At 38.3% G+C, this 26,831-nt stretch overlaps 1 protein-coding gene and 1 long non-coding RNA gene across 6 annotated transcripts in view; one reads left to right on the top strand and one right to left on the bottom strand.

Moving 5' to 3' along the window:
* Window positions 1–26,831, top strand: part of CTNNA2 (catenin alpha 2) — a 1,365,089-nt gene that overhangs the window by 400,956 nt on the left and 937,302 nt on the right. The gene's annotated exons all lie outside the window — the stretch shown is intronic.
* Window positions 436–8,041, bottom strand: LOC139185660 (uncharacterized). 2 transcript variants are annotated; one of them, XR_011569154.1, is made up of 4 exons: window positions 7,948–8,041; window positions 6,959–7,044; window positions 4,071–4,176; window positions 436–858 (listed from the first exon to the last, which is right to left on the bottom strand). It is a non-coding gene; the product is annotated as an uncharacterized lncRNA (long non-coding RNA). The 2 variants fall into 2 exon arrangements; XR_011569155.1 differs by lacking the exon at window positions 6,959–7,044.

Below are 26,831 nucleotides of genomic sequence, written 5' to 3'. Positions count from 1 at the left end.
TCCAGTCTTCATAACTCCTAGCATATAGAGACCACTTACATTTTTGTACATCCTTAGCACTGTACTCAGGAATATCACTCACCTGACTGAATGTATGCCAGGAGTTCTCCCTACCTTGTGAACATCATAACTACTTTATCTACATGTGAGTTAAGAACATCAGAAAAAGTAACAGCTTCCTTTGATGTTTGAAGAACTTCAAATGACCCAGAGGGATGGTACGGGGAGGGAGGTGGGAGGGGGGTTCAGGATGGGGAACACGTGTATACCTGTGGCAGATTCATGTTGATGTATGGCAAAACCAATATAATATTGTAATTAACCTCCAATTAAAATAAATAAATTTATATTAAAAAAAAAGAAAATGTCCCCAAAACTAAAATGGAATTCAGTTGGAAAATGATGAAAATGCCATATAATTTTTCAAGGGTCATTTATTGTTTACAACAATAAAGGCTGATGTTGTTAGCCCATGGTTGTTTTATTATATTCTTTCTTACCTGTGTAATGCCCAACTTCTGTGAAATCTCTGGGAAATTTGATTCATATATTATCATGCACAATTTCCCTTTCTTCACCACATCTGGAATTTTCATCCCAATTCACGTGTAGCACACAAACAAGGTTTATTTTTGAAAATGGCAGTTATTTACCAGGAAATACAATGAAGTAGCAAGCATAGACCCATACATGACAGATGGAAGCTGCAGATTTCCCACTTGGGTGAAGTCCGTAACTTTGGAAAATCTTTCTACTCATTCTCAATAGTTGAAAACATAGGGAATCCTTTAGTCCTGGCTTCCCTGGATTTAAAGTGTTGTGTTCAATTTAAATTTGGCACAATGGTGAAGAATCCACCTGCAGGTGACACAAAAGACTCGGTTTCAAAACCTGGGTTGGGAAGGGAATGGCTACCCATTCTAGTATTCTTGCCTGGGAGATCCCATGGACGGAGGAGCCTGGCCAGCTACAGGCCATGGGACCACAAACAGTTGGACCCAATTGAGCAACTGAACACACACCTACACACACACACACACTCAATAAAGTTGTTAATTGTTCACATAACTTATTATAAAGGAAAGGGGGAGAAAGTAAATGTCTGAAATTCACCATATTTGTTGTGAAACATTTCTGAAAAGTTTACATTCATTTCTCTTTTAACTTCATTTCCTCTCAAGTTCTTCAAAATGAGATGACTTATACTGGGAAATAAGAGGCTTCCCACATGGCTCTGTGGGTAGAGTATCTGCTTGCAATGCAGGAGACCTGGGTTTGGCCACTGGGTTGAGAAGATCCCCTGGAGGAGGGCATGGCTATTTACTGGAGAATCCCATGGACAGAGGAGCCTGGTGGCCCACAGTTCACAGGGTTACAAAGAATTGGACATGACTGAAGTGACTGATCATGAGCACGAGCTACTGGGAAATATTGCTTAGCTGCACAGCTCCAGTTTAAACACCAAACCTCTGCTCTCCACTCAGTATTTATTTTCCCAGTATCAGTTGAAATATTATATGAGGATGGAGTTTTGCAAATGGCAATTCCACAGAAAACTGTTAATAGTATTTTTATCTTTCATGTATTTCCTAGAATGATTGGTTTTATTTCAATTAATATGTTTATGTCTTCCTAGGGTTTCATAATACTAATATAACATGAGCAAAATAAATATCATAGAAATTACATAAAAACTGAAAACTGAACCTTTTAAGGATACTGCAAACTTTTCTTCATTTTGTCACATTAAGAGGAAAAACAAAACACAAATACAAGCTGGTGTGAACTGTTAACTCCTCTGTAAGATCCCAAGTGACTCAGTGGTAAAGAATCAGCCTGCCAATGCAGGAGATGCAAGACATGTGGGTTCAATCCCTGGATCAGGATGATCCCCTGGAGTAGGAAATGACAACCCACTCCAGTATTCTTGCCTGGAAAATTACATGGACAGAGGAGCCTTGTGGGCTCCAGTCCATGCGGTTGCCAAGAGTCATACATGACTGAGCACAGCACACACATACACACACACACACACACACAAGATAAAATGTATTCAATCATTCAGCTATTACGCTTTAATTGTTTTTAGATGCTGAACACTTAAATGATCAGGAAAAAACAAAGTTATCTTGAGTACATAAAACTAGTTGAACGGGGAACTTCCTTAGTGATTGAGTGGTAAGACTTCATGCTTCCAATACAGGGGGCCCAGGTTTGATCCCTGGTCAGGGAACTAGATCCTGCATGCCAAAGTGAAGATCCCATATGCTGCCTGCTGCAGTGAAGACTGAAGACTGCATGTGTTGCAACTAAGATGTGGTGCAGTCAAATAAATAAATAATAAATATTTAAAACAACAACACATGTATACCTGTGGCGGATTCATTTTGATATTTGGCAAAACTAATACAATTATGTAAAGTTTAAAAATAAAATAAAATTAGAGAAAAAAAATAAATAAAACAACAACAACAAAAATTAGTTGAACAGGAGATATATGAAAATTAAAGAATAAAGGAAAGTATAAGATACATTCTATACTGTGTACCAAATGTTGAGGAAGAAAGCAATATATGTCATCTTCCTGAAAAAAGTGAATTATATGAATTCAGTTTTTGAAATAAGTAAGGGATATGATGGACAGATAGGAAATCAGTGGATTTGTTCTGTACAGAAATTACAGAACAAAAGCCTGGTTTGAGCATTGTTTAATTGGTATTTTTTCCACATCTGCCACATTAGAGAGTGTATTGAATTGATGTCTACTAGACTTTGAAGTCTAGAGCTGTTTTTCAGCTTTATATGTATTTTGCAAACTAAAAGTTAAGAAAAATACAGCAAAGATTTACTAAAATCTTGAAACAGAATGCTTTTCTTTACCTTTTTCCATTTATTATTTTGTTTATAATTTATTCTGCATAAAAGAATAGGATGTTTTTGCTAGTGTAACTGCTCAGATATTATACTTCAAAACAAATTATCTGCCTGTCCTTTGGTAGCTTTATTTTTTAAAATTACAGTTACACTAATGAAAAGTCTTTTGTCAGTTAATTACCTGGGTATTGATATTTGACTCCAGTGTTTCTTCATGATCTGTGATTAATTTTTTAAAATTCCATCTTTAGGAAACTAATATTAGACTAATTAATTCCCTACATATAATAGAAATTCATTGCTTTTTGTTCTTCCCAAAGTTATTGCAATGAAACTCATTATAATTTTTGCTGCTAATGTAGTTTAGTGGACAATTTTTTATTAATTGGAAACTCTTCTTTATTTAGGATAAATGAATTTAAGCCTAATAGAGTACTTCATCCCAATATGCAAATATAAGCATTTACATTTAGTACCAGCATCTCATAGTATGGGCTTTTCTGTTGGCTTAGACAGTAAAAAGTAAGTAAGTGTGAGTCGCTCAGTTGTGCCCTACTCTTTGCAACCCCATGGACTGCAGCCCACCAGGCTCCTCTGTCCATGAGATTTTCCAGGCAAGGATACTGGAGTGGGTTGCCATTTGCTTCTCCAGGGGATCTTCCAACCCAGGGATCGAACCTGGGTCTCCTTCACTGCAGGCAGATTCTTTACCAACTGAGCTACAAGGGAAGCCCATGGTGGTAAAAAGGCTTCCTGCAATCAGGAGACCCGGGTTTGATCTCTGGGTTGAGAAGATCCCCTGGAGAAAGGAATAGCTACCCACTCCAATATTCTTACCTGGAGAATTCAATGGACAGAGGAGCCTGGCAGGTTGAAGTCTCTGGGGTCTTAAAGAGTCGGACACAACTGAGCTACTAATGCTTTCATTTCACTTCTCATAGTATAGTACTGACTGTGTTAACCACCTTTATCTATTTGAGTGGAATTCATGTTAAATGGTATGAAGTACATAATAACACAGGAGTCATTCTCCACACTTCTCCCTTTACCCTGATGTCTAGTTTGCTCCCAAGTCTGGCTCACGTTGCCTCTTAATATCCCTCAACTAATTATGCTTTTGTCCATCCTCCCACCTCCTAGCCCAAATCATTGTTTCCTCACTTGTCACTGCAGTGTCTTCTCACACCCCTGCTCACCCGTATGTGGATCCCTGTAGTCTCTTCTCTGGTCTGTAGAGGGCTCTTTCCAGGGCACATTCCTTGTTAACTTGGGCTTCCAATTTAAAACATGTCAGGGGGCTCTCTGTATTTTTAGAATAAAGACAGAACTCTTGAGTGTGGCCTATAAAGCCACATGTGGCTCATGTCCTCCCAGATCCTTAGGACACACTTTATACCCTCCCTCTCCACTTTGCCCACCACCTTCCCTGATCAGATTGCAATCATACTCATCTTCAATCCTTTGACCTCCATAGGCTCTTTCCTGTCATATGCTGATCTTTTTCCTGATATATATTTTTTTCTCCTAATGTTTTTATGTATTTATTTGTTTATTGACCTTTTGATGCAGCGTTTGGAATCTTAGCTTCCAGATCAAGGATTGAACCTGTGTGCTCCCTGCAATGAAAGTGTGGAGTCTTCACCACTGGACCACCAGGGAAGTCCTCTCATGTTTTAGATGTCAGTAAAAAAATAATTTCTTCAGAGATGACTTTCTTGATGACCCTTGTCAGGTTCTTCCACTAAAGAATCAGAGCAGGGTGACTTGTCCTCACTGAAATGTTTTGTTAGTCAGAGCTTGAGCCATGACTGTTGATTATTTTATTGCTGAGTATGGGCCTCACTGGTGGCTTAGTGGTAAAGAATCCACCTGCCAAAGGAGATGTGGGTTCGATCCCTAGATTGGGAAGATCTCTTGGAGAAGGAAATGGCAACCCACTCCAGTATTCTTGCTGGAAAATCCCATGGACAGAGCAACCTGGTGGACTATAGTTCATGAGTCACAAAAGAGAGTTGGACATGACTTAGCAACTAAACAACAACAACATAGGACCTAATAAGAAGAATAATAGGCAGTCAATAAAAATTTATTAAGTCTGTGAACAATAAAAATACTTTACATTTTAAATCTTATGAATATGAGCTATTTAAAAGACAGAACCAACCCATTTCATGGAGTTTATAATGGAGTATCTCTTATAATCAGAGGAAAAGGGATAGAAGCTTAAATGTCCCTAGATTATGGATGGGGTCAAACTCCTATTCAATTGTAACTCTAAATAATTTTAAAATATTTAACCACAGATTAATCATGTTTCCTTGGGATATTGTTGTATATGATATTGTTAGTTATAGAAAATGACATGGAAAACTAAGCTGTTTATCATTTTTAAGTCCCCTTTTCCGTCCCCACCTCCCAAATGCCATCAGGTGCTCTGGGTAGATAACAACCTAAGATCTGGTTCTATATTTAGTCTTAGTTAGAGAGATTGAAGAAGTTTGTTTACTCCCGAGGATTAAACATAAAGACCTTTTAAGAAGCCAAAAATAGTGATAAATCCAGGGAGCTGTGTCTCTTTTGGAAAGAAGATCGAAACCACACTTTAAAGAGGGAAAGGAAATGAGATAAGATCTTGAAAAAGTTTGTAGGGAGAAATGAAAACAGGCAGAGTCCAGTCTTTATCTTTTCAAACAACCTGCCATGCTTCAACTTCTGAGCATCTGAGAGCCCAAGTCAGATCTCCTCTGGAGCCTGGTTTTGATGCTGATAAATGTTGTTTTCACAACTTGCTGTTGCCAAATATGGTTTCTCTGAATTACTCAGAGGACAAATACAATCCTCCTTTTTTTTTCTTTTTCTTTTTCTAATTGATTTTGAAATTATCATACCTCAAGCATGGGTCACCCTGGTTGGGAATAACTTTTAGTAGCTATATGAGCCAGTAGATGAGTGTATCCATGGCTACTTTGGGGGTCATATAGTGTTTTTTAAGAGTGCCACAATGAGTCCGAGGATTAGACATCAGTTTGAGGACATGGAAAACCATGTTGTATCTTTCCAGATTGCTTTTGAGGGAACAGGCCTGCTGTCCTAATGCTTGTGAGTCTGCAACTATTCAGGAGTAATAATGCTCCTGTTTTCTCCAAATTTAGCCTAGTTTGGTCAAATACCTGGCACTGTCTTTTGAACTCATATAAAATGAAAATGGGCTTTCTGGGTGGTGCTAGTGGTAAAGAACCTGCCAGCCAACACAGGAGACATAAGAGACATGGTTTCAATCCCTGGATTGGGAAGATTCCCTGAAGGAGGGCCTGACAACCCATTCCAGTATTCTTGCCTGAAGAATCTCATGGACAGAGGAGCCTGTTGGGCTACAGTCCATAGTCACAAAGAGTTGGACACAACTTAAGCAACTTAGCACAATGTAAAAATCAGACTGAAGGATCTTGAACAAGATATTTTAAAAATAAAGGATATTCCACAGGATCAAGTAAGACTGGGCTTGTATTATACATTCTTTAGCCTAATAATCATTATGATATGCTGAGATGCTTCATGACCCATGTACACCTTCTGAATCATCAAAAAAGTTCACCATTTAAAAAAAAAATATTACTATTAAATGTATTTTGGCTTTAAATTCCTTGACCTTTGTTAAACCTTGTGTCTTGTATTTATATATTTCATTAAATATGTTCTACTATCCTTGGATTCCTTGATTGTTGTTTGACCTCATGTTTCAATAGGTAGCCTAGTAGGATAGTTACGAGCTTGGGTGTTTGGGGTCAAAACACAAACATTTGAATCCCTGTTCTGCCACTTGCTTAGCCAGTGGCTAAGACAGTACTTTATGACTTAGCCAGTACTTAACTACTCTGTGCTCACAGAGGAATAATCAATGTACTTATCTCTTTAAATGAGTTAATACACACAAAACACTGATAACAGTGTTAATATCTTAGTAAGAGCAAATATACTGATATTATAATCATCATATTCGTTACTGTATAACATTCTTATTGTTTTTATTAGAATGCCTACTATATGCAGACCATTTTGCTGGGAAGGGGTGATAGTGACTAACCTGCAGAATTAGCTTCTACCCTCCAAGAGCATGAATCCAGTGGGCAGAGACAGATTTGAAGCAAGTAAACAAAAATAAGGTAATATCTAGAGTAAACAGAATGAATAAGGTACTATGGTTTTGGATAAGAGGAGAGAACTATTTCAGAGAGGATGACCAAGGATGGCCAGCCTGAGTTGTATTTTCATATGTCATTTCTAGACTGAAAGAGAGCTGATTATGGTAAGAAGAGGGACAGAGTTGCTTTTCAGGCAGAAAAAAAGCCTGAGGACTAAGAGTCTTAAGGAAGAAGGCCTTTGCTGAGCTCTAGTAAATGAAATTGGGCCATTATAGCTCGAGTTAGAGCAAGATGGAGAGAAACAAAGTGAGGTGGAAGGAGGCAACAGGAGCCGAATCATGGAGTCAGCAAGCCTTCAGTAAGCTTGCTGAACTCAGCAAGAGTTCAGCCTTAAGTTCAACAGAAGGTATTACAGTCATCACAGGCTTTAAAATTCTAGAAGATTATTGTCTGCCACATTGAAAAGTGTATTGGGGGTGAAATGGTGAAGCACCAGTTTGAGTTTTTGAATGGTTTTAGTGAGAGAGGAAATGGTTCAAAATGTTGGCAGTGGTGATTAAGAGAAGGCTGATATATATGGAACATGGAAGTAAGGAGGGAAAGACAAATGAAAGATGTTTCCCATTTATCTGGCTTGAGTAGCCAGGGAGATAGTTGTGCCATTACTGAAAAAAGACAAGGTGTGGATTAAACTTGAGCAGTAGGGGAGAGGATGGAATAGAGAACTCAGTTTGGGATTAAGATTAAGATTCTGACAAAAATAATGTTATAAAAGTATAATTGGAAATAAGAATTTGAAATTATAGACAAGGTAAGGGATGGAGTTAGAAACTTAGGAGATATGATATAGATGATATTTAGAGCCTTAGGGATGGCCAGATTGATCTACGAAAGAAATGTAGAGAAAAAAATGAGGATGCTAGGAACTTACTCCCAAGTGTCTCCAGCATTTAGAGGAAGATACAAATATCCATTTCTCATTACCTTGGGTACATGAAATGAAAGTGTTAGTCACTCAGTCTTGCCTGACTCTTTGTGACCTCATGGACTGTAGCCTGCCAGTCTCCTCTGTCCATGGAATTCTCCAGGCAAGAATTCTAGAGTGGATAGCTATTTCTTTCTCCAGGGGATCTTCCTGACCAGGAATCGAACCTGGGTCTCCCACATTGTAGGCAGATTCTTTACCATTTGAGAATGATTGCATTGTCACTTTGCAATCCTGTAAATACCAGTATATTGCTAGACAATATAGTGACGCTGTATAGTATGTGATATTGTGACATTGTGCTAACATGGAAGAACTATAAATGCTATTCCCTCCTTTTTCATTGCTTTGTTTAGGTCTCTGGATGGAATTCACTTTCCCAAAATATAAAAAGAGTATTAATGAAATATATCCTAGACACATATACAAAAGTGACATGTCATAGTAAATACAATAAATAGATGTTAGAAACATCAGTTTGTATGTTACTCTGAATATTAGTCCTTTCCACTATAAAGGAAAAAGGAAAAATAACTTGGTAATTCATTGAGACATACAGATTCTACAGGTGACCACTTACATGGTATATTTGGTATATTTTTTCTTTCATAAGTACTATTTTGAGAAATAAAGCATTGAAAACTAAGGGACATTCATGTCCATAGGAAAATTTCATAATACCCAGATAAAATTACCTGAATGCAAAAAGAGAAAGGATGTACTGGATCCGAGACATGAGTCTGAATTTTGTCAGAGATGATGTAGTGAGAAAGTATTTGTCGTTTCTTATGACTTAAACCCCCCACAGTCCTGGTAATTGGAGTAGGGGGGCATTACAGGGATCTGAAGACAATGGACGTTTGGTCTCAACCAAACCAAGTACTCAAGGCCTCCTGGAGCATCTGGGGCCATCATCATCTTTCTACCCAGGTGTCTTCTGGGACTGAACAAGGGAGTCAAGGTCTCCCTTGCTGTCACAAATTGTAATGCCAAGGAACAGGAAAATATGCATGTGTGTGCACTTCTGTGAGAGGTGTATTAGACTAATTCAGCTTCTTCTGTTGCCTTTCAGTACGGGCTCTGTGTATAGACTTCTTTCTGATTTCACAAGTATGATCACCTTTAAACACAATCATCAAGGAAAGAGAATAGAGGTGTAATGGAACAAGCTTTGAGTTGGGCTTAAAGAGTGGCATAATTCAATGAAAGGAGGTAATCTGATCATATCCAGACACAGGAAGACAATGAGGAGTCATTAAATTGACTTCAGAGACACTGTTCACTTTATTAAATACATTCAGGCTTATGGCATAAAGCCATGTGGAGTTTTTCAAGGAAATTACTATTTTTGATTATCAAAGAATGTCTAAAGTTCAGGCTGCTCTGGTGGCTTTAAAATATTTAGCCAAAACAAAATTATCCACATGACAAATAGATTTTAATTGTTTAAAAAGGCAAATAATCAGGATGTTTTGTTGAACACAACTAGAAAATCAGGAAGGAGTCAGTCAGGAGATTAGCAGGCATAGGAATGTGGGGAACCATTTCTTTGATACCAAATTATTTTTGTTGTTCAGTAACTCAGTCTTGTCTCTTTGTGGCACCATGGACTGCAGCATACCAGGTCTCCCTGTCCTTCACTATCTCTTGCAGTTTGCTCAAACTCATGTCCATTGAGTCGATGGTGCCATCCAGCTATCTCATCCTCTGTCACCCTCTTTTCCTCCTATCTTAATCTTTCCCAGCATCAGGGTCTTTTCTAAGGAGTCAGATATTCTCATCAGGTGGCCAAATATTGGAGTTTCAGCTTCATCATCTGTCCTTCCAATGAATATTCAGGGTTAATTTCCTTTAGGATTGACTGGTTTGATCTCCATGCTATCCAAGGAGCTCTCAAGAGTCTTCTTCATCACCACACTTTGAAAGCATCGATTTGTAAATGTTCAGCCTTCTTTATACCAAAATGCAAACTAGCAAACCTTTAATATAAGAAGCAGTAAACTTGCACATGGATGGTGACCAAGGATGACACATCATCCAAGTGTCCCAGGTCGAATGCCCTACTGTGTACCTGAAGAAACAGCTAGAATTAGAATGGGTTTTGCAATCAGCAATCACAGAGATACTCTTGCTATAGAAGCAACTGTTTACATTTACAACTGTTTACATAGGAAAAGGGAATTTTTCCTATGTTGTTACTATTGTTTAGTTGCTAAGTCATGTCCAACTCTTTTTTGCAACCCTATAGACTGTAGCCCGCCAGGTTCCTCTGTCCATGGTATTCCCCAGGAAAAAATACTGGAGTGCGTTGTCATCTCCTTCTCCAGGGGATCTTCCCAACCAGGAGATCAAGCCCACACTTCCTGCATTGGCTGCTGGATTCTTTACCAGTAAGCAACTGGTGCTGCTAAGTCACTTCAGTTGTGTCCGACTCTGTGAGACCCCATAGATGGCAGCTTACCAGGCTCCCCCATCCCTGGGATTCTCCAGGCAAGAACACTGGAGTGGGTTGCCATTTCCTTCTTCAATGCATGAAAGTGAAAAGTGAAAGTGAACTCACTCAGTCATGTCCAACCCTCAGCATGGACTGCAGCCTACCAGTCTTCTCCATCCATGGGATTTTCCAGGCAAGAGTACTGGAGTGGGGTGCCATTGCCTTCTAGGCAGTCCCGTATTGTTCCATATCCTTGGGAATAATTGTATGATTTTTTTTTTTTTGAGTCTTATCTTTTAACAAGAGAAATAAAACTTTGTAGAATCAAAGAAATTAGACAGAGGGAAAGTATCTTCATACTGTTTTCTATACTGGCTATACCAATTTATATTCCCACCAACAATGCAGGAGAGTTCCCATTCCTCCAGATCTTCCTCAATTCTTGTATGTTGTCTTTTCTGATAATAGCCATTCTGACAGGTGTGAAGTGATAGCTCACTGTGGTGTTGATTTGTATTTCCCTGATGATTAATGATGTCAAGCATCTTTTGAGTGGTAATGTGCCTGTGGCCATCTGCGTATATTCTTTGGAAAAGTGTCTTCAAAAACAGACCAAAAAAAGTTATAGAAAAAGAGATCAGACTTGTGGTTACCAGAGGTAGGGTATGGGCAGTGGAATTGGATAAAGATGGTCAAAAGGTACAAAATTCCAATTATAAAATGTAAATAAGTATCAGGGATAACATAAACCATGATAAATATAATTAACACTTCCTTATGTTGTATATGAAATTTGTTACGTGAGTAAATCCTAAGAGTTCTCATCACATGGCAAAAGCTTTTTGTCTGTTTTTTAAATTTTGAATCTGTATGAGATGATGGATGTTCATTCAGGTTATTTTGGTAAACATTTCATAAAGTATGTAAGTCAAATAATTATGCTGTACATCTTAAACTTACATAGTGTTGTATGTCAATTATATCTCAATAAAAATGGAATGAAATAAAATTACATAAACTTGAGGAAAGGAAAAACAGGATCTGTAATAAGTGACAATGATAACCACACTTTCATGCAATTATGAAAAAAGCATTGCATTGTGAACACAAACAATTCTATACAAGATATCTAAAAATCAGAGTTGAATTCGCATTAGTCTACTGTTTTATTTTCTGAAGACAAAGTCACATTTTTATCTGGTCTGTGGAAAATCTATTATGTTCCTGAATCTTCAAAATGATACCTTTTGTCTATCCTATTATTTCTTTGATTACTTGTCCCAGGTAATTACTTTTTATCAGATCAGATCCGTCGCTCAGTTGTGTCCGACTCTTTGCGACCCCATGAATTGCAGCACGCCAGGCCTCCCTATCCATCACCAACTCCAGGAGTTCACTGAGACTCATGTCCATCGAGTCAGTGATGCCATCCAGCCATCTCATCCTCTGTTGTCCTCTTCTCCTCCTGCCCCCAATCCCTCCCAGGATTAGTCTTTTCCAATGAGTCAACTCTTCACATGAGGTGGCCAAAGTACTGGAGTTTCAGCTTTAGCATCATTCCTTCCAAAGAAATCCCAGGGCTGATCTCCTTCAGAATGGACTGGTTGGATCTCCTTGCAGTCCAAGGGACTGTCAAGAGTCTTCTCCAACACCACAGTTGTTCAAAAGCATCAATTCTTCGGCTCTCAGCCTTCTTCACAGTACAACTCTCACATCCATACATGACCACAGGAAAAACCATAGCCTTGACTAGACGAACATTTGTTGGCAAAGTAATGTCAAGTTATATATATATATAATATATATATTAAGTTCTATATATTGTTACATTAGAATAACTTAAATATGAAGTTAAAGGCAAGCTATGAAAGTTAATCACCACCTGCATCTGTTCTTTTTATTAAAGATCTTGTGCATTTGATAATTTTTCCTTCAAGTTGTTATATTAAAATAGGTCTTTTATTTTTGGCATTTCATTTCTATATGAAAGACAGCACTTTCAACAGATTGCCAAATACTGTCTTTGCCAACTAAATCTAAGATGCAACATTTTTGAGATACAAGCCTTATGATTACTGTGGTATTTTGTTTTTGTGCATTTATAAGCTAGAACAGTGCAAAACAATGCAAATACAACTTAGTATGGGAACCATGTCTTTCTTATTCACTGCCTGGCAGAAAATTACCTTCATTGTTGAGTGAATGTAGAGAATTTCCTTTTACTGTGCAGAGTGATGGCTTAAAGGAGAAGGTGACTTTAACAAGCAAGAAAGAATACTGAAAAAGCTATATTAAGGATCAATTGTAAAGTAATGGCCTTTCCTTTCAGGCAGCCAGTAAAGCAAGAGAGACAAGTCCTAGGAAAAGTGTCTGCTGTTGGGCTGTGTTTACTGAAGGAGATGCAGAAGACTCTATTGAATTTAAAGATGCAGTGTGTGGAAGGAGAATATAAGAGTTGTCTACAGCTGTGGTTTTCAATGTGTGATCAACTAACAACATCTCAGTCACCTGAGAACTTGTTAGAAACGCAAATTCTCTCCCTCAGTCCAGTCCTAGTAAATCAGAAAGTTTGTTTTCACAAGCAGGGGTCATTCTGATGCACACCTGAAACCAAGAACCACTGGTCTGAACTGGGATATTTGCCACAATTGCCCAAATGAATGGCCCACATTAATTAGATTGACTGAAGAACTGTCAGAAAGCTTCAGCATGAATTGAATCTTCCTTAATGGACTTATTGATATACATAAGTGAAATGTTTAGGACCCCTGCCCCAATGAATTATTTGAAAGGATCCATTTTCTACTTGAAGAAACTGTTGATATCTGAGCACTTCAAAAGTAAAACATTTTTGAAGGAACTGACTCTTATGTTTGATGATGATCAGAGATCTGTAGGAAGAATACACTGGGAAGCTGCTTACTCCTTGTGAGCAAACTTACTTCTATAAAATGCCCTACATTCACCTGTTTACACATGTCTGTTTTTTAAAAGGGCAGTTTGTATTCCTGTAGACAGATGTCTAAAGATACAAATTATTCAACATTAGGTAAAATATGTTGGCTTAAATGCATGGCAGAGTATAATTGACCTGCTTACACTATTTAATGATAGGAGATTTTGACTGGAGTATATCTATTTCATGGGCTTCCCGGATGGCTTAGCGGTACAGAATCTGCCTGCAATGCAGGAGACACGGGAGACTTAGGTTCAATCCCTGAGCCAGGAAAATCCCCTAGAGAAGGAAATGGCAACCCACTCTGGTATTCTTGCCCAGAAAATCCCATGGAAAGAGGAGCCTGGCGGGCTACAGTCCATAGGGTCTCAAAGAGTCAGACATGATTGTGTGCACACACACACACACACATCTCCTTCAGTGACCCCAGAAACTGACTTTGAGTAAAGGATTCCAGTACAGTAATTTATTTAGGGGTTTCCCTGGTGGCTCAGAAACAATATGCCTGCAGTGTAGGAGACCTGGGTTCTTTTAAGAGATAATCCCAAGAAGCATCCATAGAGATGCTTGAGACAGATCAGGGAGCTAGCAACAGTTCCTATTGTTACTGGGAACCTATGGGATGCAATGTAAAACCCATCTCAGAGATCCTGCTGGAAGGTCTAAGGAAAATGGAGTATTTATCCAGGATATTATCAGCTGCTGTCTGTCATTGGTTTGGGGTTGGTAGAAGTTGGCCCTATGGCCTGCCGTGTTACTCTGGAATTCAGAGAAAGCCCAAGGGAAGAGTCCTTATGCTGACTTTGAAGTAGTCCATGGATCGAAAAGAAGTTCTGAGAAGACGTGGACTGGATGCAGCCTCATCTGCTGAGCAGTAGAACTGGTGAAGAGCAGGTGGTAGGCCAGCCCCCTAAAAGAGGAAGTGGAGTAGATGCTCAAAAAACTCCAAATCAAAACCTAAAAAGGGCTCCTGGGACTCTCAAAGGGAGACTCTGTCTGCTTCACAGTGCTGTCCAGGTATGATCTGGCTTCAGGCATCCAGGAGCATTTATTTAATGTTCACCTGCACTTGACATTGTGATCCACCCCAGGAAGATAATGAAAGCAAAATGGCTCCTGGCTTGAGGCATTTGACAAGCTGGTCTGGAGGCAGGAGGCAGAAAACTAGAGCTCCAGGCTTCTGTTCAAAATGACAAATGTAGGCTGTAAAAAGGAAGACCCTGGTGTTTACAGAGGCAACAAATTAAATGCAACCTGCCTGGGTTTGATCTGATGCCCATTCCTATTACCATGTGCTGACACTTCCCAGAAAGTTACCCTGTGAGTTTCCAAAGGTATTTTGGTATTCTGCCCTGCCAGAACACCATGCTTGGTGTAATGTTGGATGTGTATTTTTATGAAATGTTACAATTATTAATTCATGGTAATTGAAAAAGGTGCCTGTGGTAACTGGTTTGTCTTTTATTGCTTTCAGTTCCAAATGTGACCTATTGTTATTCCCATTCCCACTTCTCTTCTTGCTCTGTTAAGTGTATAAAGTTGAAAACCATAAATCACACTGTCTTTCTGATCCATGTGAACCTAACAGGCCAAATGACTATACTTTACTTAATCATTTTACAAAAAAATTAACTCCATATCCTTCTTACAAACAAATGTGCAAGGTTCTCACAGTATATTAGATTTTTGTAAGAGTTGTAAACTTTGGTTTTAGTTGGTAGACTAAAAAGTGTTTAAATAAATTTGGAAATAAGTAAAATAAGAAAAGTGATTATTTTTCTCATTGAAGTATATTATAGTTACTTTTAAACTGTTTTTCATTTTTTCAACTCTTAAGCCACTTCCAATATACTCATATTTACAGGGTTTTCCTTGTAAAGCTTTGCATTATTTAGATTCTTAACACTAATAGCCCAGAATTCCTTTCCCAACCTCTCTTCCGTCTCTCTCTTTTAGTGTTTTTAACTTTATTTTTTAATATATTGAATAGATATACCTGGTGAATATTTCAGAAGACAGATGATGATCATCAATCATGTTACTGTAGGATCATTCTTGTTCCCAGCCAAAGGTGCCCAGTTTGGGAGTTTCAAAGCTAGAGAATTTAAGAGTGTTAAAATGGAAAGGTCAGTTTTTGTTCCAGTCCCAAAGAAAGGCAATGCCAAAGAATGTTCAAACTACCTCACAACTGCACTCATTTCACACACTAGCAAAGTAATGCTCAAAATTTTTCAAGCTCGGCTTCAACAGTATGTGAACCAAGAACTTCCAGATGTTCAAGCTAGGTATAGAAAAGGCAGAGGAAACAGAGATCAAATTGCCAATATCCATTGGATCATACAAAAAGCAAGAGAGTTCCAGAAAGACATCTATTTCTGCTTCATTGACTACCTTAAAGCCTTTGCCTGTGTGGATCACAACAAACTGTGGAAAATTCTTCAATAAATGGGACTACCAGAGCACCTTATCTGCCTCCTGAGAAATCTGTATGCAGGTCAGGAAGCAACAGGTAGAAATGGACATGGAACAACGGACTGGTTCCAAATTGGGAAAGGAGTATGTCAAGGCTATATACTGTCACCCTGCTATTTAACTTACATGCAGAGTACATCATGTGAAATGCTGGGCTGGATGAAGCACAAACTGGAATCAATATTGCTGGGAGAAATATCAATAACCTCAGATATGCAGACGGCACCACCCTTATGGCAGAAAGCAAAGAGGAACTAAACTCTTCATGAAAGTGAAAGAGGAGAGTAAAAAAGTTGTCTTAAAATTCGACATTCAAAAAATGGCATCCGGTCCCATCACTTCATGGTAAATAGACTGGGAAGGAAACAGTGACAGACTTTATTTTCCTGGACTCCAAAATCTCTGCAGATGGTGACTGCAGCCATGAAATTAAAAGACACTTGCTCCTTCAGAGAAAAGCTATGACAAATATAGACAGCATATTAAAAAGCAGAGACATTACTTTGCCAACAAAGATCCCTGTAGTTAAAATTATGGTTTTTCCAATAGTCATGTAAGGATATGAGAGTTATACTGTAAAGAAGACTGAGCACTGAAGAATTAATGCTTTTGAACTGTGGTGTTGGAGAATACTCTTGAGAGTCCCTTGGACTGCAAGGAGATCAAACCAGTTAATTGTAAAGGAAATCAGTCCTGTGGAAGGATTGATGCTGAAGCTGAAACCAGTACTTTGGCTACCTGATGCAAAGAGCTGACTTTCCATTAGAAAAGACCCGATACTGGGAAAGATTGAAGGCAGGAGGAGAAGGGGATGATAGAGGATGAGATGGGTGGATGGCATCACCAACTTGATGGACATGAGTTTGAGCAAGCCCTGGAGATAGTGAAGGACAGGAAAGCCTGGCATGCTGCAGTCCATGGGATCGCAAAGACCCGGACATGACTAAAAAACTGAATAACAAGAAAATGGAAATGTTCATAGAGGTCATTTATGACATTTGACTCACCCTGGCAAGTTTTTCAGTAAATTACATGCCAATAATGAGCACCGTGGATATTGGCTGTATTGCTCAGTTCGTTTTCCACCTTCATAAGGATAGATATGGTAACATGTACTGTGATTTTCTATAGGAAGCCACCCTCCCCAATCATATCCTTGTGTTTAACGGAGCTGAATCCACTGCAACCCCAAGCTCCTGGGAGGACATACAGGCCAGCTAATTAGAGGACAGAATCCTCCCAAACACAGCAATGAGATAAAGCCTGAACAAGGACTGAGGTCCCATATGTGAGAGCTCACACAGATTTTTATTGGCATTCTCTTGGTAAAAAGGCTGTTTCTTTCCATTGGATTTGCTAAGGTGTTAGGTTGAAAACAAAAAGAAGCAGGTATCCATCATGGCACAAACAGGATTAAGCCTGTCAGATAATGAAGGCAAAATCCAGAAATAGGACTATAAACCTCAAGTGGGCCCTTGGCAATGCCTGGCAATTCTATTATATTTTCCTGGTCAGCCTGCTCTCTCATTTTCTAAGAGATCCACTTCAAACTCTCTCATTTCTCTTTAAGCTTTTGGTATGTTCCCTTCACCATCCACTTACATCTTAGGATCCTGCTTTTTATTTCAGTGAGAAAATAGGAACAATCAGGAGAGAACTCCCGTTGCTTCCACTGGCAAATCTATCAATCTTCCAGCGCTTGTAGCCACGTGTATTTTCCCCCATTTATTATAATAGGGTTCTGTCCTTGCCCCTAATATCAGTCCTTTCCTTTATGTCCTAGATCCCACATCTTAGCACCTGCTACTCAAGGACTTTACTTACCTCTCGCTTTCCTTCATTATCAAAGTTCTGTTTACTGTGTTATTGCCACCAGTAAGAAATTTCTGTGACTTTTCCCTGCTTGGAAAACCAAAAACTTTCCTTCCCCCAAACTCACACATGCTTTTTCAAGTTCTGCCCAATTTCTCCACTGTCCTTTATAGTGAACTTTCTTCAAAGTGTTTATCTGTTCTCCTCATCTCTCTCTCCTCTCATCTATTTTTGACCCTCACCGATCAGAAGTACGATTCCTCACCCCAATGAAATCGCTCTTGCCATGTTCTAACTTGATTCAGTTGGTTGCCAAAATATTGGCCCTCTGTGCACCAATGCCGAATAGAAATATGGAAAATGTTTTGGAGGAAAGAGATAGAGTAGCTTTATTTCTTTGCCAGGCAAAGAGGGAACATAGAAGGCTAGAGCCTCAGGAACTGTGCCTCCTTCTCTGGGGAATAAGTGAAAATTGAAAGTCCTGTGGTAGTGTCCAACTTTTTGGGACCCCATGGACTGTATGGTCCATGGATTCTCCAGGCCAGAATACTGGAGTGGGTACAGTTAGTTCAGTTCAGTAGCTTAGTTGTGTCTGACTCTTTGCGACCCCATGAACCACAGCACACCAGGCTTCCCTGTCCATCACCAACTCCCAGAGTTCATGCAAACTCATATCCATTGAGTCGGTGATGCCATCCAATCATCTCTTCCTCTGTTGCCCTCTTCTCCTCCTGTCCCCAATCCCTCCCAGCATCAGAGTCTTTTCCAATGAGTCAGCTCTTCACAGCAGGTGGCCAAAGTATTGGAGTTTCAGCTTCAACATCAGTCCTTCCAGTGAACACCCAGGACTGATCTCCTTTAGAATGGATGGATTGGATCTCCTTGCAGTCCAAGGGACTCTCAAGAGTCTTCTCCAACACCACAGTTCAAAAGCATCAATTCTTCAGCACTCAGCTTTCTTCACAGTCCAACTCTCACATCCATACAAGACTACTGGAAAATTCATAGCTTTGACTAGACAGACCTTTGTTGGCAAAGTAGTCTCTGCTTTTTATTTATTTATTTATTTATTTTTTTTTAAGACTCAATTGTATTTTTATTATTTTTAAAATTGTATTTTTATTATTCTCTGCTTTTTAATATGCTCTCTAGGTTGGTCATGACTTTCCTTCCAAGGAGTAAGCATCTTTTAATATCATGGCTGCAGTTACGATCTGCAGTGATTTTGGAGCCCCCCAAAATAAAGTCTGACACTGTTTTCACTGTTTCTCCATCTATTTGCCATGAAGTAATGGGACCAGATGCCATGATCTTCGTTTTCTGAATGTTGAGCTTTAAGCCAACTTTTTCACTTTCCTCTTTCACTTTCATCAAGAGGCTCTTTAGTTCTTCTGCACTTTCTGCCACAAGGGTGATGTCATTTGCATATCTGAGGTTATTGATATTTCTCCCAGCAATCTTGATTCCAGCTTGTGCTTCTTCCAGCCCAGCGTTTCTCATGATGTACCCTGCATATAAGTTAAATAAGCAGGGTGACAATATACAGCCTTGAGGTACTCCTTTTCCTATTTGGAACCAGTCTATTGTTCCATGTCCAGTTCTAACTTGCTTCCTGACCTACATACAGGTTTCTCAAGAGGCAGATCAGGTGGACTGGTATTCCCAATAGATGTTTTTCTGGAACTCTCTTGCTTTTTCGATGATCCAGTGAATGTTGGCAATTTGATCTCTGGTTCCTCTGCCTTTTCTAAAACCAGCTTGAACATCTGGAAGTTCACGTATTGCTGAAGCCTGGCTTGGAGAATTTCCTTTCCCTTCTCCATGGGAACTTCCTAACTTAGGGATCGAACCCAGGTGTCCTGCATTGCAGGCAGATTCTTTACCAGCTGGGCCACAAGGGAAGCCCAAGAATACTGGAGTAGGTAGCCTATCCCTTCTTCAGCGAATCTTCCTGACCTAGGAATTGAACCTGGATCTTCTGCATTGCAGGTGGATTCTTTACCAACTGAGCTATCAGGGCAAAGTTTTATAGACAGTGCTTGTAGTCTGGGGAAGGTGAAAAGGATTAGAGTGGGAAAAGTCCTGCATTCCTCTGCAAAATTTATGGCCAAACCTGGTGTCAGGCGGCTCAGTAACCAGATCTGGTGTCTCTGAGGCTATCGGCCTATGACCTCCTTTCTGAAATGAAGAATGCTGCAAGGAAGTGCAGGGGATAAGAATGCCAGGTACAGAGTATAATTCATTTGGAGTCAGAGAGTAATTAGTTTTATGAAGGACAAGTCTAGCTCCAAGTGTTTCTTAGTTGTAACAGCTAAAGAGTAACTGCTGCTGCTAAGTCACTTCAGTTGTGCCCCACTCTGTGTGAACCCATCGATGGCAGCCCACCAGGCTCCCCTGTCCCTGGGATTCTCCAGGCAAGAACACTGGAGTGGGTTGCCATTTCCTTCTCCAATGCATGAAAGTGAAAAGCGAAAGTGAAGTCACTCAGTCATGTCGGACTCTTAGGGACCCCATGGACTGCAGCCTACCAGGCTTCTCCATCCATGGGATTTTCCAGGCAAGAGTCCTGGAGTGGGGTGCCATTGCCTTCTCCTAAAGAATAAGCAGGATTACTTAATTTTAAAGCCCTCTTTGGCTGGTTGGCACCAAAGACCATTTGCTCATTTGTGGTTTTGCTGCAACAAATTGACTTTGAGAACACCAGTTATCCCCTTTGTCATTCACTATTCCTTTCTCATTTTGTGGCTGGATTTTCTTACTCTTTTAGATTAGAGCTTAGTACTAGATCCTCCTCTCTTCTCTGTTTTTATTTACTGTCCATGGCTTTAAATGTCATCATTTTTTAGTGCTTTTAGATAAACAAGTTATTTTCTGTCTGTGTTGCTTCACATAGCTTGAGAAGCACTGAATTCTTTCCACATTTTCCTCTTAATACAATGTGACTCAAAATCATACTGGGAAATATGATAACTCATTTGGATGGCACTCCAGCTTTTCCTCTGTAAAGATTGTTGCAAGGTAATTGGTAATTCAGCTATTTCCTCATGCCTCATTTCCAATTCCTACTGTCATTTTACTAGATGGATTCTTTTGTTCTCACTGTTCATTCACTGAAAATACACGTTTTTAAAATCCTTACCAGAGCAATTTCAATCTTCTACCCTTCGATTTAAAAAAAGTTCTCATTCTAATATTTCTTTTCATTCCCTACTTATTTATAGTAGCCTCTAATTCCTTACAAATATTAGAGTAAATTTCATGCAAATGATTAATAATTCCTGCATTTTCTTTGATTTTCTTTCTGGTGTTTGATATTTTTAAAAATTTTTTTCCCAATAATCTTCTCAGGGATATGATATCAAGTTGTAGTTCACTCATTCCTTAAAGCATTTGGCTTTCCCCTCAAGTTTTGGCTCTAAAATTAAGTACCTGTAGTCATTTTCCTGTTAAGATTTTCACTTGCCCTGTGATATACCCTTAACTTCAGTCTCATTTATCATATTGCATTTCTAAAATGTATGGCCTGCATTGCCTATGGCCAAGTTCAATATGCAACATAGTGAGAAAGAAAACACTCCTAAAGGACCTAGGGGAACTGTTGCCTAGCTATTATCTGAAACAATGCATGATTAATCCCTGTGGTGAATGTTCTGACTTGGGTCTAGGCCTCCCCGATTTTTATAACGCATTTACTGATCAAGTGCTTTCAGTTGCCCTGGCAGATTTGTTACATTAACACGGAGTTGCCTATGCTTTTACCTTAAACTTCTACCTGAGAAGTTATTTCTATGGCAGCTAAATGCCGAATGTGCTTTCTCTTTCAGTATTACTCCGTTTACATTGACGTGGTCTGGGTTTCGTCTGTCTTTACCTTCGGTGAACCTGTCAGTTTTCTGGTATGCTGTTTCTGGCCATTATGTTTATATAGATTGTTCAGTCAAGCTTTGTTTTGCTGGAAGAGACCAGACGGAGCCTCGGTCCTTTGTCTTCATGGGCATCCAAACAAAAGCAGGCCTGTCTGTAATTTCATTTCGGCATTCAGTCACAGTACTTGCGTTCCTGAATCAATGAATATTAAATGGGTTGAACATTTGTTGAAGGCTCCTTGTGTGCCTGCACAAGGCCTTGATGTGGTTATTTAGTGATGCTGGTACCAAATGTGACAGTGTCTACTGTATATCCAGCCATTTCTCCACCAACCATTATGTTTTCACAGTCTTAACGAATTTTAAAATCTTACTCTGTCTTATATTGCTGCTGATTGTAGTTACTTCTTTTTACTTGTTTTTTTCCTTAGGAAATGAAACTGATTCAAATGCCAGCCAACATTAAACCCTTACAAATGGTATATTTGTAAACATATTAATGTATGTATAAATCAGAATGAAATTGGGTCATTTGTTGAGATGTGGATGGACCTAGAGACTGTCATATAGAGTGAAGTAGGTTGGAAAAACAAATATTGTATATTAACGCATATATGAGGAATCTAGAAAGATGGTATAGACTATCATATTTGCAAACAGAAATAGAGAGCACATATTTGGATACCAAGTTGGGAGGAATTAGAGATTGGGATGGACACATATGCACTGTTGATACTCTGTATAACCAATGAGATAACCAATGAGAACTTGGGACAGGGAACTCTATTTAGTGAACTGTGGTGACCTGGATGAAGAAGAAGTCCAGAAAGGAAGGAATATCTGTATACATATGGCTAATTCATTTTGCTTTACAGTAGAAACAAACACACCATTGTAAAGCAACTATACTTTTATAAAAATTAATTTTAAAATAAAGTAAGAAAAGAAAGTTTGCCAAACAGAAAGAATTTAGACTCTATGGTTACTGGACTGTCTTTAGGCCTTAGATTTTGAGAATTTTCTCAAAGCTTAATAGGTAGAACCCAGTTCCATGGCTCACAAGAGGGTTTATACTTGGCTGAAAACAGTTATGTTAGAAAGGTGGGCTGGCCCTAGGCAAAATTGCAAAGCAGAAAATGATTGTCTTCCAGTGTCATTGCCCTCGGCTCTATTCCTGGCCTCTGATTCCTTTGGGGACAATCATAGGAATCAGGGCCTTTTTTTCTCTCATTTAACTACACTGAAATCCTGCCTTTCTCAGACTCCTTGCCCATCAAAAGCAATGCTCTCACCATGCCTCTCTCTTCAGAGAGAGTGAATTTTGGTGAAAATTGTCTGTTAAAAACTCATTTCAGGAATCGTGACCTCTTCTAGACAAGGTATCCTTTAGCCAAAATAGTGGTCCAGAGGCTGGTGGGAAAAAGCACTCCATGTACTTAAATCTTGATTTCTTGCTCTTTATTGCATGTCACCCAGAACAACTAGTCTATTCAAATTGAGGTGCCCTATGTCATCCTTTTATTGTCAAGTATGAGCCAGTAATACAATACAAACAAAATATTCTTGGAAGGGATCTAGTTCTCTGTCTTAACACCTATCACAGAATAGTCTTGACATTGAAGATTGACAATGAAGATTCTTCTTTGATTTCTTTTTTTGAAATCATTTTAATGAAGTCCTCTTGCAATAGATATCTTCAGTTATAAATAATTTATATGATGACTTGTAATCTCTCTAATATTTATATTATATTGTATTGCAAATTACATTTACCATTGAATTTGTTATCTTTACTGAAAGAACATAGTCAGTTCCTTATATTATTCCACTAGTTGCACAGATTATTTTCTTACTGTTGGGCTTTTGGAGCTTTTCTAATGTCTGCCTATAACACCCAGAGCTGAAGTAAACCAGTCTTTCTGTGCCTGTTCTTGTGAACAAGTACAGGAGTGTCTTGTGGGAATATAGCTACAAGTAGCATTGTTAAATAAGGCAGCCCATAAACAGGTATAACGTCCAACAGTTGTCTTGGAACTTGCTTTCTTGGGAAAATAACTGACAGTGATTTGTTGTTAGATCTGTCTGTTTTCTCTTTATGCTGACTGAAAGTTGAATTTTGGAGACCTTTGGTAATCTACAGTTCACCTTCACTGGATATTTTGAAAATAATCTCTAAAGTAGCTGTAACAATTTGTACTCCTCCTGGCTATATGTGAGATTTCCTGTTTCCAACATCCTTGCTAAATTTTATCATGATTTTTAGCATTTTTTCCCCCAGTCTTTTGGATGTAAAACTGTATCTTACTGTTATTTCAGTTTCCATTTTTTTCAGTTGCTGGGTTTTTCGTCTATTTATCAGCCATTGGGCATGTTAGTCTTTTGATTCCTTTGCTTAATTTTCCTTTAGGTTGTTTGTTCTTCTTCATGTAAATTAGCTATAATTATATTTTGGATACTGAAACTTTGGATACTCAAACAAATATCGTTTGATATCACTTATACATGGAATCTTAAAATAAAAAAAAAGATATAAAATCAAAACAGGCCCACAGACATAGAAGATATAACTACAGTTACCAAAAGGAACAGGGGAGGGAAGGGATAGATTAGGAGTTTGGGATTAAAATATAAATGCTATGATTTATAAAATAGATAACCAACAAGGACCTAGCGTATAGCACAGGGAACTATACACAATATTTTATATATATAAGAGAAAAGAATATTCTCTCTCTCTATATATGTGTGTATAAGATATATATATATATATATATATATATATATACACACATAAGAGAAAAGAATCTGAAAAAAATAGATGTATGTATAACTGAATCATTTTGCTGTACAGCTGAAGTGAACACAACATTGTAAATCAACCATACTTCAATTAAAAACAAAAACTTTGTATTTTATGTATTTTTTGCAAATATGCACTCCTTGTCTGTAACTAATGTTTTCATTTTGTTCATTCCTTATTTTTTACATAGAATTTTTTTAAAACATAATTTTATTGATCTTTGTTGGATGTTTTGTGTGTCCTTAAGAAATTATTTTCTAACCCCAAATCATAAATATGTATTCCTACATATTTTTATAAATGTTTGAAATTTTTGTGTTTACAGTATTCATTTTCTTTGATTTTTATTTTGTGGATTAAGACGTAGTTCAGTATTTATCTCAGTCATAGCCAGTAATTAGCATCATTTATTAAGCAATCTATCCCCCTTTGTCATAGGTCATATTTACACAAAAAATTTAGGCTGTGGCGAGGTGCTTTATTCTGTTATCCCATTGGTTGGTTTTTGCATGCATACCTCTTTGACTCAATTACATGGCTTATTAATAAATATTGATTATCTGGCAGGACAAGTCCTCATCTCTTTTCTGTTGTTTTTTAACATTGTCTTGGCTATTCTTTATTGGCCCTTTGTTCCTCAGTCTGAATTGTAGTATCATCTTGTTAATTTCTCTACAAGGGAACTCTGTTAAAATTTAGTTGCATTATAGTTGCATAGAATTTATACATCAATTCAGAGAGAATTTCCATCTTTATTGAGACGATTATCATTAAGGCATATCTCTATATTTCATGTTTTATGAATTTCAGTGGTTTTATACTTTCCTTCTTAAGAACCTTTAACATTTTTCTTAGTTTTATTCTTAAGGACTTATGGTTTTTGTTTGGTTTGTTTTATTTTTAAATGGCTATTATGATTACAGAGTTTTTAATGGTTATCTTTATTGTTAAATATCTATTTAAACATTTGCTTAATGCCTCAGGGATATGACCATAAATATGAACTATCATGCCATGTTTGGACTTTGGTTGCATATCTAAAAACCTAATCTAGTAGCTCTGGTGGTTGCCTTAGAATTTGTTTTCCTGGGACAATGACCGCTAGGAAATAACTTTCGGATTTTTCTTTTTTTTCATACAGATGGGTTGCAAGTAGAGTGTAGTCATGTGTTTTTCCTGAACAGCAACTCAAATACTGTAGAAACTCTCCTTCTTTAATGATATTTTCTGTCTTTGGAAAATCACTTTGTCATATTTACAATCATCAGCTTTTGACTTAGGCTTCCCTGGTGGCTCAGCAGTAATGAGTCCTCCTGGAATGTAGGAGCCCCAGGAGACACAGGTTCGATCCCTGGGTTGGGAAGATCTCATGGCAAAGGAAATAACAATCCACTCCAGTATTCTTGCCTGGAGAATCCCATGGACAGAGCAGCCTGGTGGGCTACAGTCCATAGGGTCCCAAAGAGTTGTGCACAAATGAAGCAACTTGACATGCATGCACACCTTTGACTTAATATCTTTCTTAATATTATTTTTTTTTCAGTTTCATCAGTGGACTCAGGGATGACTTCAATGAAGCACTCATCAGACCTTTGGGTTTTTGGAGATAGACATACTTTAGTACATACTTTAGTAATACTGATATTGTCATTATCACTTAGCACAGAACATGACATATAATGGATACCCAGTGAGAATATCTTTCAACAAATATCAGTGATGTTATCACTGGATTATTCAAGATAAGTACAAACATTACAGTAGACCTTGCTCTCTTTACCAAACACTTATTGTTTGATGTTTACTGGAATTCTAGGCAAAATCACATTAAAAATACCATCTTTAAGTTATTTGTTCAAAAGTCTTACACACCAAATCCTGTGTATATTTTATTTTCATTAAAACAGTTTTCTAATACAATTTTATATTTGCAATAGCAATGGAATTTGTACATAGAATCAATCCACTAATGTAGGTAAGAAAATTACCAAATGTTTCAGTCATTATTAAGTCCTCCGGGTGACTACCAGAGTTTCCAAGTACAATGAACTACTGGGTGTTTGATATACCCTTAGGATGCGTTGCTCAGTAAGCAACTGAGATTCTACTGGCTTTAGAGCTGTATTACCCTGTGTATTTCTTGCGGGGAAATATCCCATGGACAGAATAGCCTGGCTGGCTACAGTCCATAGAGTTGCAGAGTCAGACATGACTGAGCATGCACGAACCCAGTGTATCTGCTACATCTGCTGCAGGAGGAATCTGTGTTTTCTACATACATGTCCCAGGGAAAATAAGGCTGTAAGAGATGAGACTGCTAAGAGGGATACTTGATACTGTAGAACTAACTGCCTATGCTCCTGGACTCTCTCATCATTGAATGGCACAGTGCAGTATGCATTGCTTACTGCCCCAGCATTGCTTCTAAACGCTGCCACTGAGCATCTCCAGTTTTCCTATTTCTCCTTTTTTTTTTTTTTTTTAAATCTT

Source organism: Bos indicus, chromosome 11 (assembly GCF_029378745.1).
Source record: "Bos indicus isolate NIAB-ARS_2022 breed Sahiwal x Tharparkar chromosome 11, NIAB-ARS_B.indTharparkar_mat_pri_1.0, whole genome shotgun sequence".
Lineage (NCBI taxonomy): Eukaryota > Metazoa > Chordata > Mammalia > Artiodactyla > Bovidae > Bos > Bos indicus.
Note: the sequence above shows the minus strand (reverse complement) of the source record. Positions and strands in the feature narration are given on the sequence as shown.